General features: G+C 34.7%; 1 protein-coding gene across 1 annotated transcript in view; it reads left to right on the top strand.

Moving 5' to 3' along the window:
* The first annotated feature begins 602 nt into the window (after positions 1 to 602).
* Positions 603 to 14,036, top strand: part of LOC106129934 (unconventional myosin-XVIIIa) — a 188,884-nt gene continuing 175,450 nt past the window's right edge. Inside the window, exon 1 of the mRNA XM_013328646.2 lies at positions 603 to 1,050. The gene's annotated coding sequence lies outside the window, so the exon portion shown is untranslated. The remainder of the gene's footprint in view (positions 1,051 to 14,036) is intronic.

The following is a 14,036-nucleotide window of genomic DNA, read 5'->3' as shown; positions in this document are numbered from 1 at the left end:
GGGATGTCCATCGACCAATTTCGGAACTTCGTTCCACTTCAAACCATGACATTGGCAGTTCTTTATTACCTTACTTACCCAAAAGCCCAAAAGAAAGATAGGAACGGAATTTTTTCTCGAAAAACATTGATTTTTAAATCAGGTTCGTGAGCGAATGTATCGATTCACAAAAAACGAAGTCCTTAACAATGCCTAGAAAATAGATTTTTTTCAAGTTTGCATTAATAATGTAAATAGAAATCCATTTTATGAAAAACAAGATAGATAACATAATAAATTAATAACTGATATCTTACCAGTAAAATCGGTTTTTTTTTTAAGTTCAGGGAATTTGACAATAACAATTATTTAATAAACAAAGTCAGATCAGATATGAAAGAAGACATTTATTTTCAAAGTGTTATAACATAATAAAGTTAAATCTTCCAATACTTCTTCATATATAAACTTTAAAAATAAGTTAAATAACAAATTTCAAACATGAAACATTCCCTGCATCGATTAAGAACTACATATCTATTGAAAAATCGATATTTTGGGCTTGAAAAATCAGTTTTTCCACTTCCATTAATCAAACTCAGATCGCATCCCTAACTAATCTCGCCTTGCTAGTATCGGGCTCCAGGGTTCTCGTTGAGGCCCTGCTCGTTCGTCGTCGATCGAAAGAACGAAAGAAGCCGGAGCGTGCGGCGGGGCGTTGTTTAACTGGTTGATGTTGTGCTTAGTAGTGGCGCCGCACCCGGTCCCTTGCATCTTAAAATCTATTCAGTTTACGAATCGTTACCGTAGTGGATACGCTTACTTCGGAACGCGAAATCATGAATAAATCGACATCTGTTATAGAATTACATGGATTTTAGCGCTTTGTATACATTTTTGGCAGCATTCACGTATTATTGGTGTCTTTAATAAAGATACCGGTGTACACAGTGGTTTTTGCTAGTCTCTTGTGAAATAATGCCTGGAATTTGTAGTGTTGTGTTTTGTGTGTGACTCGTTAAAAGTGCCGTTTATCTGGATTACATGTTCTTTGGATAAAAATACGAACAAGTAAGTAAATATTTATGTTAACTAGGTAAGTATGTGTAGTTAGTAATTTGTCTAATTCTATAAAGCTGTAAGTCTAAGATAGTTTGTTTCAAAAATATTTAATGAGATTTGTACATTAAAATTCATGTAATTGATTTCTTTAAAAATGTTTCATATTCTGCCTAAACATAACTGTAATGTGGGTAGTTATTTGGAAATTAGTTAACAATAAACGAAGGTACATAACATACATAGGTAACTAACTTAACCATATTTAGCTATTTTGTACCTAAAATTATTTTCCTAAGCATTTTATACCTTAGCTCTTTTAAACACTGACACTTTAAGAAATTAATCTAGTTCTCTCAATAGGATATAAAATAAATAAATTACTAATAGCTAAAAAGTAATTTATTATAGCTATTCAACCACAAACATGTTTTTGAATAGTGTCACTAATTAATTCATTGATAATAATAAGTAAATACATTTTATGAGCTAATTAGTATCACATCAACATACAAGTATTTATTGGATGTTAAATGTAAACAATCATAACTTGTTCAGCTTTCATAAAGAAGTTAAAGTTTTTTTTTCCTTTTTTTTTGATATGCATAAGATAGACAGAAGCTGCTAGTAGTTACTAATATTAGTTTATATTTTTTAAACTTGTATTATGGAATTTATTCGTTATTTATTAGTCTCAGGATTTGGAGGTATAATACTATATAAAATCATTCTTTCCGGGAGGCATTCATTGACAGAGACTACATCATATATCTTTATAACTCTCTTAATGCAAGCTCGCTCTAAACTTAACCTGAAACTAATGGCTTAGCCATGGAACAGAATAGGAATTTTAAAAGTTGTAGTTGAGGAATTATCTAGTAAAGTATAAATTAATTTGTATTACCCTTTATACATACATCCAGTAGGTACAACTACCATAAACTCATTATGTGACTAAATTTATGAGCAATTTATAGAATATACTTCCTTATCAGTATTCCTACTAACAGTTTAATACCTACTATGCTATGTTATCTAACTGCTAATTAAGGTACAGATTTATTGATGTATAGTATTACCACATCCAATATCATGACCAAAAGGTGTTCTCTCAAGAAAGGTGAGTATGTAACCAAGACTCACACCAGGAGGAATATGATCCTGTTTCTGAATATTCATCTGAACATAAAATACAATATTTTAATAAGATTCTTCTTTATGTATCACTTGGCATAATATGCTTTCTCCGGAACCTGAATGGCTTCATTCTGAACTGTATGAGAAATAAAATCAATAAATCCATTTGACCAAGATTATTCACTTGTAAAATAACTATTTCACCATTGACATACCTAAACTGTATTCACCTGAGGTACTTACTTAAAAAATGCTCTTAGAAAGACTTCCTGATATTGGGTCTATTCCCAGTGGTGGGATTTTTGGTCCAGTCTCTACTCAGGGAAAGCTTTCCTTTTTTCAGATATACTCTATCCATTCAACTCATGCAATAGTCTCCTCGACCAGATATTTTTTCCTCCTGCAAAAATATTGTGTTCTGAAAATTTTGAATTAAAATAGCTTGTAAAGGTAAACATGGCCTTTCAATCTTGAGACTGTATATACTCCGTCTACTCCGTAAGGGATGTAGACGTGATTCTACGTATGTATGTATGCAGTTCACGCACAGACGAGTGTTCAGCCCTTTCGTTGTTGTGTGCGTGTCGTGGCAAGGGGGCGCCGGCAATCGATAGCGGCCCGGCGGGCTGTCAGCTGGGCAGACTAACTACCTTGATAAGCAACTCGCGAATTTGGCCTCTAAAGTGCACATCACATGCGACTTCTTTGCTGAAACCTATTATGAAAAGCGAATCCTACATTATAGTTAGATATAATATGAGTTTTACAATAGAATAGTAGTTTTAAATAGTTGTTTTACGGTTCTATGGTCGTTTGAAAAATAATTGTAGGTAATATTTCGTGTTCGGGAAATCGGGATTTCAGCTTTTTTCGTCGATAGAGATGTTATCTACAAACTACATATATTGTCGCTGAATGGTTCGAATATGATAGTTCTGCCAAACGACTGTCGGAGAAGAGTTTCAGACTCTGTTGAACTCCGTTTAAATATGCCCAAAATTATCGAGCAACATTGAATGTCCGCCTCACCAAACTGTTTTGATAGTAACACTTGGATAAATTTGAATTTCGCAAGCATTCATAAATGATGAATGCTTATAATTACTGCTATTATGAATGAGCCAACAGAATGATCGTCACGTCTCATGTGTGGGCTTGTCTGGTGCGAAGTAGACGTGCCGTTATGTCAGCCAGTTTATAGCCCCACGATGCCTCCCAAGGATAAAAATTTATCATTGTAAAAATAATGGTTATGTGACTTCAAACACATTTTAATATTAAGCGCTTTACTAGGTTGCTTCAAACTACCCTATGTCTTTCTCCGTACACCAGATTATATGTATGTGACTGATTTATGTTTTGTTTTTTGTGTGGACTTTTTTTGGACAATTGGTTCAGTGGTTTTAATGTGAAAGACAAACCAAAACAATTTCATATTTATAATATCGGTTTGGATACTGGGCCGTATAACATTGCGGCATTACCCCGGCGTCAGCAGAGTAGTGGGTACTACCATAGTTCCATCAGCACGTCTGTCTTCGGGCCCCTTTCCGAGGGGTGGAAAACAACGAAAGAGTACAACACAATTTTGGAAAATAGGTTTAGCACCCGTTTTCCCAAATTTTGTACTATTTAGTCGGGCATGTAGGCTATCCAATCTATGTCCATTGAGCTGCGAAATCACATTTTCAAAACGTAAAATTAGATCTAATTAACAACGGGGTTCATATTAGGGTATTTGTTTTAAACCTTATGCAACAAAATATACACTAAAAGAGATCAAATAAAGGTTGGTGCCGCACCTCTTCCATTCCGATATACGTATGTATGTCCCTACATTTTGATGAGAATTTAAGAGAAAATCATTGGATAGATTCTCAATGAAAGTGCGAATGACATAAATAAGTACTTTCAACCTTCAAGAATCTTGATTACATCATCAACTGCAGCACTCAAGTGATGTGAGAGTCCACTTGATCGAAGGAGAGACCTTGAAAGTATATTGCTATAGATTGAGGGTTTTTAGCGAGCGAACCGTTTCCTCACTCTTTACGGAGTAGTCGTGGTCGCTTCGATGGCGTACATGGCTAGTACGCATAAGTGTATGGTTAGTTGTCCTTGGTCGTTTTGGATTTAACCGCTTTTTCTAGCAACGTCATTCCTTATTGCCGAATTATGCAGATGCCGAGGAAAGTATGCGAAAGAGAAATTTCGATTCAGTATGGATGATCCAAAGGTACAAATGCACCATAATAGAGACCAATCAAGTCCAATGCCATCAAGGCATATGGCTTGCATATTGTGCTGATCTTTGTGACGTCAGTGTGCTGCGGTGTATGTATTGACGAGATTATTCGATTTATACTCTGCTTCAGTGTGATTTTCATTTGCTGTATAGTATAGTAGTATTTCATTGGTTTGCAAAAATTTAACTGTAGAGGGCAATTTTTATAAAATTGTGAAAATTTTTATAGATTTCGTGGAAAGGTTCGTATTATATATATATCTTATAAATTTGTCTAGAAGTTTGTAACTAAATTATAGTGAACATCGTAGTGTATAAGTACATGTAATTTTTGTTGGATATTAGTTAGCACGTTGTAAAACATAATGTAGGTCTGTACGTTCGGTCTAGACTAAACAAGTGATTGTGTGTGAAACAAATTCTCATTGGTCATGTAGAAAACTTTAACTTTCTGCTAACAACTTTTAACATTTGGGAATATCAACGTGTCATATAGATTATGAGTGGGTTCGGGATAATGGAACCACCACTCTTGGTGTGTGCTGAACCGTATGAGATTAGTGCTTACCTATGGTACAAATAAAACTGAGCGTACGATAGTGCCATGGATTTTTTTATCTGCCATGTAATCACTACAGGCAAAGGAAAATATTCATAACATTTATTGAAACACTATAGCGTACCTGAAAGCTAAGATCTTTGGAGACGTAAACCCAGTAATAAATGAACCAACCTTTCTCTACCAAATTCACACAATTTTGGGCATTTGGCCGCGTTCTTAATTTCGCGAAACGTTTCGATCTTTTTGTACCGCGACGGGAACAAAGCAATTAAACGCGCTCAGTTGAACGACCTGATTGTTATCAATTAGTGGGCCACTTTAATTATCATACTGTACATGGAGTTACGATATTTCCATTCTCTTCTATACACCATCCTTGACCTTATTTTCTTACGCATTTGAATTCAAACTCTTAACTTCATCGATGTTACCAATATGAATATTGTAAGATATTTTGATACATTATGATTTATTGAGTTTTTGTTACATAGAGTGTCATTATCATGTAGCAACTTAGACTGTTCTGTACTTAGAAGTGTTAAAGATAAACATCACAATACTTATATATTTACTTGCAACTTTGACGACATGGCTATCTTCGGTAGTAAATTTCTAAATCAGCTCTGGATCTCTTGTCGTATAGTCTTGCTTCTGTAACGTCATTCGATCGGAATAGGGAAGATAAAATACTAAATGATGTCTTTAACATATATACATAGATATAATTACGATTGATTTATCCCTTACGGGGTAGACAGAGCCAACAGCCTCGCAAAAACTGAAAAGGTCACGTTCAGCTCTATGGCGTAATGATGGAATTAAGATTCAAATAGTGACAGCTTGCTAGCCTATCGCCTAAAAGAAGAATCCTCAAGTGTATTAGCCTACATTTAACTCGTACACAAAATTACCTAACAACTAACAAAGTCTACGGTGCAATACAGCCTACAACTTATGAGGTTTTAATAATTACAATCCCAAATAATAAAAGTGGACGTAAAAAGTAGACGGGATCTCCAAATCTGTGTAATTTCTTCGAAACGGAATTGTTAGAATAGATAAACACAGCATAATAGTACAAATGGTTTCGGAGTAATGGACGAGGTTAACGGCCTTAATTACTGCGACTACGTAACAACACCGGTGTTAAGTTTAGTGGAAACAGGCCAGTTAATTAAATATATTGGAAGATTACTTGAAAAACATGGGACCAACTACTGCAGTTGCGTTAGTAAGTAAATACTTTATTGTTTAAGAGAGCACATCAAAAACATGAAATAATACAGCACAAATACTTATCTCTAAGAGATCCCACTCTTTTCTTCTTGATCGTGTCTTCATTACTGAAGGTCGTGTCCGTAAGTTATACCCATTTTGTTTCACCATTAATATTTCCAGTTGCAACCTTATTTTATCTTAGCTTTTTCTTACTATGTAATTATTCTAATAACTTGCTAAAAAATATTCCAAATGAGATATAAATATCTATTTGTGTAAAGAGTGAGATTAAAGATCCGATGGCATTCTTGGTTGACGACTTAATATCGGTGCTAATATGAGTACCTTTTCGTAAACGTTGATTTGATTAGTTTAAAATGTGTCAGTGTGAATATACATACCATAAAATAACGCCTCTTTCGTCGGAGGGTACATCTTTCCACTGGCCACGACCCCTGCAAACTTCTTTCGCTTCATCCACATTCATAACTGTCTTCATGCAAGCTCGTCGGTTTCCGGTACTCTTGACCTGGCCTTTTTCTAATGTGGCTTTTTGGTAGCATGGAGTCTACCAAATAAAATAGCTACGCCTTCTATATTTGTAACTCTGCAATTAGCACAGTTATAATAGGCTTCGGTGAATCACCCGTTTGATTTGTAAGACGTTTTACGATTGTTTGTATGTGTTCATGTCGTAAACCGCAGACATTGACCTTCCCTGGGCTTGGAATAGCATTCACTTCAGATCTAGTTAGTGTTCCTTATTCCTTACATGTGACACTTGAGTCACGCCTTGCAGAATAAAATCGGGTATCATATGTAATCATATACGTATTTATGATCCAAAGGCGCAATAGGAAGTTATCTTGTTGAATTTTTTCAACACGATTCGACTTCGCATATTTTTTAGGATCTCTTAAATTTAAATGCTCTGTAAAAAAAAGAACTGAAAATCTAGTTTAATATATTTGCAAATACAATATTTATCTTTTTCTTTGCTGTCACGGGACCCAATGTTCAAACGACTATTTACTGAAAGAAAATTTGCTTGTATTACAACCACACTATATTGTTAGCTGGAAATCATTTTTTTTTTCTTTTATTTGCAAAATTACATAACTAATTTATTAAGGAATACAATAATAATCAAAAATATAAATAACATTACCTACTTAAGCATCCTCCACCTCGGATATTCGCTGGTTCAAACATACCTTTACAGCAGCTGTATTGCCCCAAATTCTTTTTACACAAGACCAATTTGGCAACACCAGATTTAAGTTTTTTTTAAATTTTGTATGTAATTTATTATGTTTACAATAGTTACTAAGCTGTGTTTGCATGTTTTTGGGGTTCCAGTCTAGATCACAGTGTTAAGTTTATATAAATTTAGACGTTATCGCTTTTAACCTGTTGTGTATACATTAAGCAAATTATTAAAAAAAAATACTATTAACAACTTTCTTCCTTGCAAAAAATGCATCATTTCCGCACTGCGTCGTTTTATCATATGAATGAACTTACATCGATTTCCTTCCGAGTGCAACGACCTACATCAACAGACCGGCGGAAACGATAGCCAGCATCCGTGGGCTATCAAAAGATGGCGGGGATCAAAAATGTATTCAAATTATTTGTTGGTATTAATTTTTTTTTCTTATACTCACTCGGCTTCGGACCGGTAGCATTTTTCCATACAAGATGGTTGCGACGGCAGTGGCTACGATAGTTGTGGTTTTTCTTATGGTATTTTAATCAGTTAACAAAAAACACCGACTCTGCTCTGTCACCCAGGCACTACGTACGTACGTCTAAAAAGTTATGTAGTTATCAAATCAAATAGAATACCTGATCATAGGAGTAGTAATCGAATTAAAAGTTTGTAAAACAATCCGTTCAAGTCAAATTAATAAAGCCATGTATAAATGGTGCTGTTATGTTACGGTAATGGTAGTTAGTGATTAAAAATTTTTGCACAAGCTATTCTTACTCTGTGTCTGCTATAGAACCTTAACTTTGGTAACATTTATATGCTGATAAGATGTTAATTTCCGTCTATTGTATGTGCTTCCGGCCGCTACTATTACGTCATCTGACGTTGTCAAAAATTAGACAAAGATAGTTTTTGAAAACTTATAAAGGATAATTTAATATAATATTTAGATTGCTAAAACGTAGCATAAATTAGGTGAAGACAAGTCTGTAGTCCATTTCTTTAGGTATTGAAATAAAGATAACCAATAAAAAAAAACATACAGATTATTTACCTTATATTACGCCTTGGTAAAATGCGGTGTCCATTTAAACTTTCTTTAAAATTTCTCCAGCATGATAATTTAATCATTGCAAATAAACTTATCGTGACTTTTTTAAAGTTTAATTAAAGGCCTTGTCCGCTCTTTCAGTTGCAACCAATTAAATGCAGTGGGTAATTAAAGTTATTATAACGAATTAAGGTCAGAATGTTTGAATTTACACACCTGTGCCTCGATTGTAGGAATCATTATGGCCATTTCTGAGATTGCAGGGACTCTACGTTCATTAGTCTGTTAAATAATTTATGAACTTTTTTATAACGTAGTCATTCTGATTCCCTTACATGATTACGCGGAAGTATTTTTTCTTCTCATTTCATCAAAACTTCTGTCTACTGTTCAAAATACTCCATGAAGCCATTCCCTATTCTTCCTTAAGGAGTAAACACTCTTCCAATTCCATGCTATAAATACCTATCCTGCATGCTGGCATGCATCCTACAAATTACACATTCATCCACATTATGCAGGTGTTGCACCACACCGTGACCGGCGAAACGAGTTAGCGACAAAAACCGTCTCGCATTGTGGACTTATTGCTATTATGTCTTTGGTGTCACAACCGGTCACCAGTGTTGTGATAGCTTTGGCGTTCTCAAGTATTTGTGAGATATCAATGTAATTTAGACTCGCTCAATCAATTAGAATGTTTGTCTGGCCGTAAGCGCATTGAGCGCTTCTCTATCATTACTGGGGGCAGGAAAACAGCCAACAGTCGCAAAAAGACTCGAAGACAATGTACATGTAAGTATTTTTGATTTGGCAGTAAAGGGTTCGGCTAAAAGGAAGAACAACTTATGACGCTAAATTCAAAGCCACATCAAAATACATTCTTGTACACAAAATTAAAAATTAAGTCAAATTAAGATTGGATCTGTACACAATAGAAAATTGAAGAGCTGCAGACTCTAGTCAGCTTAAAGATAAAATGGTCTACAATAACAACAATCGTTTACTCCGTATAGGAAAGAGCCAGGAAACCGGTAAAAGAAATTGCAGCACCGTGCAACCGTTCCGTTGCACAATGTTACAACAGGCCAATTTGCATAGCATGCCGTCATAGATGCAATCACCATACAGCCACTGAATACAGCTTTGTGGTTTTCGCGGTTTTCGTTTTAGACAATATTTTTAACACACACGCACTCTTGTTGAACAATCATATTCGAATATTAAAAATTTTCTTTCTGTAGCTCATCTTTTGGGGCAAAGAACATTCATATACTTAGATTAGTTTGAACATCAGTTAAATACACTTAAACATATTAATTTACATTCAGTTCCTTGAATAATATAACAATTCCCTTTAGTTCTAGGTACGTTTTTCATTTATCATAGTCATTCTCTCTGTATCTATTAAGTATATGTGGGGTCGATACCTCATCTACATTAATCACAACTTCAGCTTTTATAATCATAGTCCACAGATTCTATGATATTACACATTGCTTATACTTTTAGTGAATTGAGGATATGATTCACAAAAGTTTTCAGTCTTTTTAATATTCTAATCTAGTCTTTATTTCATCTTGAGCTTCTACATCGCTAAGTAACACATGACAATATGAATTGTCATCAACCATCATCAAACTACTTGGTATAATTTAAATAAAGTTTCCATAACATGATTATTAATGTATGCAAACGAAAATACAACGCGAAAGTTTTAAAGTATTAACAGTACATGATTGTTTTCAGTTATAGTTTGGTCTTCAGTTTTCATTTCGTTTTGCAATTGGCAATGGTTAATATATCAAAGATCACTTTTCACTCAAATGCAGTCTTTATAATGACAGCGGTGATGGCGCCACGGAAGGGGCTATATATTATAACTTCCTATATCAGGTTGCAAGGTGTGTCGTGTGAAGACCCGCTTCCTGTGATAATGTCAGTTTTCTTGCGAAGAAATTGAAGAAAAATTGTAGAAACAACACCCTTCGTTAATGATCTAATTTATTTGATCCTGTGTTACTACTATATTCTTATTCTCGTTCTTAATAGCCATTTAGCGTACTTCACTATCTGTATTGGTAGACAATGCAGTAACATTTTTAACTTAAACGACAGTCTCAAGATTGTTTGCAATTAACTTAAATAAATGCGTTTGTGAGAAATATCTACTGCACATAAAACTCCTCTTAACGAATACCTTGTTTAATCAAACAGCTGTTTCTTATTGGAACGCTGAACATGCCCATGTCTAAACGTTGGTCAAGTTATTTGCGTAGGTACTTTACGTCCGCTTATGGTGCTGCCCCCATAATAGCATAGCCCGCATGGCGTGAGATGAAAAATATAAGCCGCTTACGCAATCGAGTATTGAACCCTTCGGATTGGAAGACTGGTGTGTATTTTTTTGTGATGACTAAACGTTATGGCATGATGAGATTGGTCCCTCAAAATATTGATTGATGTTTTGGCAACAGATAATGAAAATGATGATTTATTTCGTTTTGCAGAAAGAAAATAATAGAGGGTTTGCTTGACTTAAGTGATAAGTTTTACTACAAGCATTAACTGAACTTCCATTCCAGACATGAATGCTAACAAAAACTCTATCATTCTCCACGGGACAAACCTATCATCGGGTCCGCTCATTTGTCATCCAATGACAAAAAGTGTAGTAAAAAAATATTGCATGGAGAGGCCATTGCGCAAACAGGTGATTGAACCCTGGTTGCGTATTGTTTTGTGATATTGTACTCATGGTGTTACGTGCGAAACGAATTGTTTAGTCCACGTGGTTCGTTTTGGGGCATTTTAAGGATGTTCTTTGGTTATAAACTAATGCCTCAAGAGAGGTATGACATGACAGTAAATATGTATACCGGGTGAATCACACGGGTAAATACTATGTGGTTTACTTTTCATCTTTTCGTCGTTGATTGTAACTCACTAATTATCTGACTTTGTCGATCGTGCATGTAACCAAAATACGTTATTTTAATTAAATTATCTGATGTAATCGTTGAAATCGAAATGATAATTGGATAACAAAATGTTAGTGATATTATTAGTGTAGGTAACCTCGTTGGTGAAGATCCAGAAGAATCTAGGTTGCTACGAAAACAAGGTATAAATAGAGCTGGACAATATGAATACCTAATTTACTGTGATCATTAGTTGATCGTTTCTCAAGTGTTAAGTGGATAAGTCGTCAATGAAAATCATATAATTTTGTAAATGATATTCATAAGCAAAATAATGTATCTAAAGTTGAATAAAAGTCTAGATACCTTGCGTTGCCGCCTTGGTTTACCGAACCGAGAACGAATAGAAAACCAGAAATAGGTCAAGCCACTCACGTTACTACACCACAAAATGTAATATTTTACTAGAATCGTGTTCACATCGAGAAACTTGACCTTAACTGTAACCGCACACTAGTTATAGCTGTAGTAGAGAACAAAACAGCCGCCTCAAATGTTTTGTCATTAAATTGTGACAAAAACAACATCGCATCAGCATCCGCTGTGAAGTCGGAAGCCGACAAGTATCATTTATACGGTTAAGTGTAGGGTCAGTTGAATAATCATGCCGATAGCCGACAAAAACCATTGTCAAATGATGTTAAAAAATATAAAAATATATTGCATACATTTAATCTCCTGTCAAGTGACTAGTGTCATTCTACCCAAAGGTTGACTGGAAGAGATTGCATTAGCGATAACTCCTTTGCACCATCTCTGTCTCTTATGAGCTGTTTTGGCTGTTTTACTCTTATAGTGCAATAAAGAGTTTATATCTATGTAGTATAAAAAAGTATAGTAAATAATTTATTAAAATAATAATTTATGAAATGGATTGCTTTAGGAGCAAAAAATATACTGCTGATATTTTGACTATGGGTCGAACAAAACCCGTTGTTCTTTTTAGAATGTTAGCTTTGTAAAAAAAAACTTATTTAAGTACTAGTTTATGCTCAATTAAAGTCTAACCTTGACATTCTAAAATTAAATATATACCTGCATGTCATATTTAAATATGAGCTCTAAAATTTCGGCAAACTTATTTGTAAAAATAAAACCACCTTTGACGTAGGTAGTACGTTAGGTTGTTTTGAGACTTCTAACATTGGAACATATTTATGATGTAATACATTGACAGATACAATAACATGTCGTAGATGTACACGCTAGCAGCTCGGGCTTACTATCAACAATAGACGGAATGCGGCCGTTTGGTGCTAATTACCATTTGTATCCAGCCTCGAGTTGCATGTTGTTTGGTTTAGACAAGGGAAATACGGCATATCTCCCTTCCGATATTGGCTTATATGGCCTAATTTTCCATTGCAAACATTAATGTCGTCATCAATTTACCTGGGTCAGTTACAGTAGTTATCTCTTTGGTAAATTCCATTGGGCCTTTAGAAAACTGATTCAAGGTCTTCGTTTTTCTTTGTGTTTCCTTTGTGATCCGGTGTTCGGACTTAATAAAAAAATAAAAGTACAAATGTTATTTCAACCACCATCACCACCATAATCTTATTGGTACGTACTGGTACGCGTGATAATGATTTCGAGATTGATACATGCGCATTTCTTTGGGTTCGACACACCAAATTATTTTCTTTATAGTTGATTTCAAAGTTGTCTCTTGACTTACCAAATAGAAAAAAAATCACGTACAAAAAACAGTATTTTCAGTCCCGGTCTCTCAATTCGAATCACGTGAGTAACGGTGAGATTTCTATGCATGTGGTGGGTAACTGTTAGGTGACTGACTGAATAGCTTATGGTACCTACTTTATGAATGTTTTGCTAATAATCTGACTCTCAATTTGACAAGCACGTGTGATGTATGTGATTAAGAATAGATTGGACGATGTTAGTTTAAAGATTGCCAGTAAGAATAAATACGTTATAGGTAAGTACTGCGCATTTGTGTGACATGTCAGTGTATCAATTTGTGTCGTGTCTTTACATAATTACTTACAGAAACTTTCATAAAAATGTAAAATCATAATAAATATAAAAAAACAACACTGTTTAGCTCTCATGTTAAGAAAATCCATCTTTGTTTCCGAAGATCCCTTTTTACATGTCGAAACATCTGAAACTATGTATAAAGTTACACGCACCGAGTGACACTAGAGAGAAATTCTATTCTTTAAAGGTCTTCCAAAGTAACTTCATATGTTTGTTTTCTATTTCTTTAAGAAAAACCATTACCACACCTATTTCCATTGTTGTTACAATAAGACCAAAACCGTTACCAATTCTTTCATTTTATAGGGCATGCCTTGTTGAACTCTGAATACGTAATGCTTATAGTATCACAATAAGGTTGGCTGCTCCAAATACTTGTAATAGCCGGAGTTCCAGACCAGTCGTCGCCGGTGCATCGATCGTGCTGACCGGGTTATGTGATATCAGCAATGGCAATATTCATTGGAAGTTTATACAATGTCATCTAAATGCAGATAACTTTGGAAAACATGATAAGTTGTTCACTTGTATCTAGTTAGTCACATCTGACCGATTTGAACCTCTTTCAACGGACGGTAATGATTTGATAC

The sequence above is a fragment of the Amyelois transitella genome, chromosome 22 (assembly GCF_032362555.1).
Source record: "Amyelois transitella isolate CPQ chromosome 22, ilAmyTran1.1, whole genome shotgun sequence".
Taxonomy (NCBI): domain Eukaryota; kingdom Metazoa; phylum Arthropoda; class Insecta; order Lepidoptera; family Pyralidae; genus Amyelois; species Amyelois transitella.
Note: the sequence above shows the minus strand (reverse complement) of the source record. Positions and strands in the feature narration are given on the sequence as shown.